The following is a 6,279-nucleotide window of genomic DNA, read 5'->3' as shown; positions in this document are numbered from 1 at the left end:
TAGGCTACTCTCTAGCAGGCGACCTTGGACCTTGGCAAAATATCATCTCATTTACAGCCCGATAGACTGAATTGCTGTCTGATTCACGCAATGTGCCCTATAACTGAGCCATGAGCAAGGGATGTTTCACTTTCTGAAGTTGTTCACAAAAATACACAGATCTCAGAATTGTTATTTCTTTAAACTGGCAATAGATATCTGTCTTGCTTTAACTTGTCTTATTTTGAAGTAGGCTTTAGGAAACTGACACCATCCACTTATTGATTGGTTCCCTGTAAGCCTCCTTTGCACTGTGCTATTACGTGAGCCACTGGGCTCTATTTCTCTCAGAAAAGAAAGTTGAAAAGTTATCTGTTTCCACTTAAAGGTAGACGTTTGTTCAACAACCTGTACAGGTCAGGCAATTTCATTCACTTTGTGCAAATCTTCTCTGTTTTTTGCTCACCCAAGCTCAGTGGATAGCTAGCTATGAAAGAAACCTATACTACCTATACTACCATTCTTAAACCTAGCTACAAATATGTGATTGGTCAACTGGATCTTCAACCAGTTTAAAACAGCTGTCAGCACAATACCATATTTATTAGGGTCACTGAAGCGTCTGATTTAGAGTTCTGAAAACAGGCTGTGAGGTCCATTTTGATTGGAGATGGAGCTTTTGAGGTGAGATTTCTCCACTTTGCTGCGGTAAAATGTAACCAAATGTGTACATGTGATAGATCAAGGCATCAGGAAGAAGATGCAAAGACAATTAGGAAATAACCTAGGAAAGAATTGAAATAAGGCCAAAGGTCAGGATACTGTAAATTGAGTTGATTCAATTTGGATTGATTTTTGAGTCTCTTCATTACCAGCTCAGCAAATACTGTTGCTTTAGGGCTCAGGTTTGTCACCATGTTTATGCATCAGTTTGTTTAGATAGGAATGAGACTCAGAAAACAACTTTCTTACTCTTACTCTTACTTCTTACTCTAACTCTTTTAGTTTAAAAATACTTTTTGCACCAGTGTTGCTGTTGGTGGTATATCTTATTACTGCCATATTTAGCCTAACTAGCCTACCTTTAGCCAAGATATATGTTGCAATATGCAAATACTTCTTGTGTCAATTGCTATCAAGACATTATCATTTGGCAGCTTGACTGTGACCGATTGGAATGGGACCATATCGAGGACACCACAGTGGGCTGGGTGAAGCGAACAGTGCTACTTCTTGTTTTGTTCTTCTGATGAGCCACTGAAACTTACACTGAGAGTGGCACAAGCTGAGAATAGTCATGAATAGTCAGCAAACTGCCCGTTTAATATGAGTTGGACAGCTACATTTGCTCACATTAGCTAAGATTAGCCACCGTGTTGGTGCGTGCATTATGTCAACTTTTCATTTTTAAGGTGACAATTCCGTTATCTCTAACTTTAAAATGAACTAAACTCGGGGTGCATTTTACCTTTTCAGGAAAAAAATGTGAAGTCATGCAGATGAGCAGATGACTTGCATCAACACAGAGAGCAGCAGAGGGCACGTAAGACAGTTGAAACTACAGCGTAATTAATAGCTGGCAGGTTGCTTGCACAGCCGAACTGTTGGGAGGGGCCTACCTGTCACGCTAATTTGACAGGCAGGTTTTGGATGGGATCCGGTCCACTGAGAGCGGGACGCTCACCAGTCCAGTCAGTCACCTTCATAGAGTCTGACACCGGACTGCTTTCCTCTAATTCAAACTTCACATCCAGTCACTTTTCATTTTCTCATAAATCCTGTTAGATCCCGCCTCCCTCCCTGTACTCCTATTAGGTGATTGTGTTTTAATTTGCAGCAGCGAACGAGCTATTAGCTGTCGCCGACCCACTACCCATGTAATGCTGGGAAAGGAGCAGAGCAGCTGTGACAGTTTATCCTCATTCACTCACTCAGCACTCACTCACTCACTCACTAGGTCACGGGGGGTGGGGGGCGCGCACACACTCACTAACAAAATGGAACACACCTACTTCTGGAGCCGATATCAGCCGGGCTGCCCAAGTCTGACTCCTCGCAGAAAACGCCAAAGAGACACGACACGGAGCAGACGAGTGAAAGTGCCTCATCCTGCCGCTCTGTGCTGTTAGGTTCACAAGTTCCACGTGTGCCAACACTCTGATCACATATTCACAAGGTGGCTCAGAGTGAGAGGAAAAAGGACAGGGGAGAAATGCAGATGGAATTCTTTTTTTTTTTTTTTTTTTTTTCCTTCTTCTTCCGAGGGGGCGACACAGATCTTTAGTTAATTGCGGTTGCAGGGAGTAGTCAGAGCATTATCAGCGTCTGCTCGGCTTCAGAGTTGACTGGCAGCTAAGATAGAAAAACCTTATCGGCGAGATAAAAGAGTGAGAAGAGGATGCAGAAGTGGGAAGAGGAGAGAGAGAGAGAGAGGGGTGAAAAAGAAGAAAAAGAAAAAGGGGGGAGGAAAGAGCAGGAAAAGGAGATGGGGAAAAAAGGTGGAGGAAGGAAAAAGAAGTATGAGGGAGGGTGAAATAAAATATATTCTAATTCTGTCTTATCTGCAGCGAGTGGAGAAGTTTTTTTTTCTTTCTTTTTTTTATGTGCGTCACTCATCACCTTGCTGCCTGTGATCACCAGAGCAGCCCGACTGGTTTGCCAGCCAGAAAAACATCAGCAACAATGTGAAAAAATAATCATAATGAAATATAACCTCTCATTTGCCCTCTGTTCTGTCGGCTTAATCCCGCTTCGCAACCCCCTCCCGTCTACCGTGCATTCCCAGCAGAACCCCAGTTTTACTTTCTCGCATTTACATCCTCTCTTCCATGCTTTCTCTTTAAGCTTGCCCTCTATTTCCCTCTCCCGCGCAATTTCTTCCTTAGACGAGTTTTCTGTGCCGCTTTCATCCATTTCCCATCTCCCCCCCCCTCTCTCCGTGCTGTTTATGCCTCCCATCTTTCAACTCTCTTACTTTATATTATTCTGTACCACCTCTTTGTATATCCTCCCTCACTTTGCTGCACTCTGCTTGTACTACTCCAATCAAATTCCGATCACATCTTTTTATCAAAGATGCCAACCCTCCAGGAGGCACTACTTTCATGTGATGAAACTTGCTTATAATCCTTTCAAAGCTGTAAAGCCGGGGCTGAATATTAACACTCCACATTATTGACCTTCTACTTACACAACACTTCTTTGTCAGTTTTCCGCGTCGGAAAGTACTTACTGTTCTAATCGTGCCAACTACAAGCGGGAGAGGAAAAAAAAAAAAAGCGCAAAAAATGAACACGTCTACACGAGGTCAACAGTGGAAGTTGTTTATGTTCAAAGGGCACGATGTCAGCACGATGAATGTGCTGCATGTCCACAGTTTGATACAATTAACACATTGCACTGTGCCCTATCTATAGCATATACTTCTCTTGGCTGGCTCAATGACCCACTTTAAACTCAGGGATCGAGTTTAACTTTTTTTCCTGTCACTGTCAAACACAATGGGAGGAGGTTAAATCGGTGAGCAAGCCATTCTGAGTTGTTTCTATTCATCTTAACTCCGTTTTACAGCTTTCAATACCCAACTGAGGCTTTGTGATGCTGCATGTAGTAGTTATTCTAGTTATCAAGGTTGTATTTCAAAAATACTAGAGCCCTCAGCTACTAGAGCCCTCAGCCTGTGATTCTTGAAGACAGCATAATGCAAAATAGTGGGGTCAGCAGAAAAGGCAAGGTAGGACAACCTACCCTGCCCTTTGTGTAACTGCTCTGATTGGATTGCCCCTCCTTTCCCTAAGGAGCACCTCAAACCCAAAGAGAAAAAAGGCAGCAGTGGTGTGGCCATGACACCAAAGATGCTTGTATTGTATGTATTGATCTTCATATTGAACCATCAACAAAAGAAAAGAGATTACCTTAAAAAAACATAGTTATATTTTGGTTTATAATGTCCCAACTGGATAGATATTGCAAAATATCATGTAACTGAGTGGTATGAATAGGTATCCAACAGTCCCGCTTTGCACTTCCTGTCTTTGTCTTTTCCCTACCTTTTTTTCAATTCATGTGTTTTTCACCGTCTCTTTGTTGGTTTGTTTTATTGGTATTGTTTCCTTAGTTTTTTTCCCGGATTCTCTTAAACCTGGCTTTTGTCGACAGTCTTGTTGTCGACTGCCTCTTTATTGTGTGCAGTTTGATTTTTGGATTAGGGCTTTGTCAGTTAAGCTTGCTATTTGTTTTTGTAACCCGCCTGTCTCTGTGTCAATTGGGTCCTTTTGTAACACATACCAACATTATGTATTTCTGAATGCTTAGCCCCTGGTGGTGATTTTCTAAGATCACAAAGGTTTGAAATAAATGTGCACATGTGATGAATACTGTTTGGAACAAACCTATACAATTACGCTGACATCAAGATTCATCATGTTTTGCTTGTTGGCCCCTCCCAACTTGTTATTTTAGATTAAATGAGTAATATCATGTCATTTATTGTCATAGTAATTCAGTCACAACAGTCTAACCCCAGCTCTTTTCCCCTGACATACACATGTATGCATACGTGCCCACTTGTGCCCACCTGCACATGTTCACCACACAGAATAATTTCCGTAGAGACTGATTAAGCCATCAAGTAGACGAGACAGGTGGAGAGAATGTGAGTGCACCGCAGAAGGTAACAAGTGTACATCCCATCCAACCACATCACAGTTCTGTGCAGCCTTATGAGCTTTTCATTTCTAAGACCTTCCCTTCTACTTCGCAACGTACCGAGCCCCAACCGACTCTACTTGTTTTAGAATTTGCTGCTCCCATATCTGTTCAAAGCATCAGTCAGAAGTCTTGCGGGAGATCAATTCTCTGCCCTGGTATAGCACTTGCATGTCTCCATTACATGTCAAAGTTCAGCAACACATGAGAGTACAACTCTATATCTCATTTGCATGGTACATTACTGTGGAAGAGAGCCGGCTATTTATGGTCATCAGACTAGCATATGGTAATTTCTCAAATTAATGATATTTTCCTGTAATAACGGGCAATTAGTGCATCTTAGTAAATCTGTCACTTGGAAATTTGCTCTTTTGCACTGATTGATCTGCTTAATGATAGTGGTAGGACTAATTGAGTTAGTGGGGATGAATGGTTGTGCACTGATCATCCAGTGTCTTTCAAACCATTGATTTGTCTCTTGTCCTGGCTAATAAGATGCTGTTAATGGAGAACAGGGTTGCCATGGTTGTTCTGATCTAAGCCAATTAGTATTACCTGTTCCTTTGCCTGCGGCTAATTAAACCAATAACAGTTCAATTATCAAGCACAATTAACATTAGGCTAGTTCATTAGTAGCAGTATTAATCGCAGCCCACTTGGAGCCAAAATGTTCTTTGTACCTTAATATTATTTTGCTTTATAAATACTAGCGCTTGGTTTTTTGCTTTTTTTTTTTCAAGGTAATATAAAGTCTGTATTCATATGGGTTGATTTCCTCTTAATTAGGGCCAGACTGCTGATTGGTGCCAGGTCCCTCTTGGAATGCACAGAGCTGTTATCTCAAATTAATTGCTTTTCCGAGGGCTTTAGCATGCTCAGACACTCAGGAATCTTGACCCGTTTTACGGGCGGGTCAAAATGGCTCGCTGGCGCCCCTAAAATGCAGCCCATGGGCTACTCTCACCTACATGTATGAAATTTGGTACGCAGGTGAAGTGCACTGAGATGAAAAAGTCCGCTGACCAAATCTCTACAGGAAGATGGCGATTTTGAATTTAGTGCTCCTGATGTACTTTAACGAACTCCACAGCTGTAACCCCTTCAGCTCCAGATTCTGTCAGGGCAATATTAACAATATATTAGCAATATTAGCAATATTAACCTTGAGTTTTTCATCAATGGTGCAGAGAATATCAGTGATTCACCATAAAACAAGAAGTTGCTGTAGCTTTCCTTTACATCTGCACCAAACTTCCCACTGATCCTGAATCCTGGGCTGAACCAAGCCACCAAGATGAGCGCCAGCCTTTGAAGCCAGTTTTCTTAGTGGCTGAACCATGTAATAACATTGTCACATGATGCAAATGTGACAAGCCCAAAAATTTTCTCATAAGCTTACATGGCGAGAGAAGCATCCGTAACGGTGGATACATATTTGCAAGCGTCGCAACCCCCGTGAAAAGACACGTTTCACTGTCAGAATTTGAGCCATTCGGTCCAATAAAGTCTAGAAGAGCTGCTTGATTGAATTATTTTAGCCCCTATGCAAGTTTGCCAGGCACTAAACTGGAAGTTAGCCGGCTAGGTCAG

This window comes from Acanthopagrus latus, chromosome 1 (assembly GCF_904848185.1).
Source record: "Acanthopagrus latus isolate v.2019 chromosome 1, fAcaLat1.1, whole genome shotgun sequence".
Taxonomy (NCBI): domain Eukaryota; kingdom Metazoa; phylum Chordata; class Actinopteri; order Spariformes; family Sparidae; genus Acanthopagrus; species Acanthopagrus latus.
The sequence above is the reverse complement of the archived record's forward strand: the minus strand, read 5'-3'. Positions refer to the sequence as shown.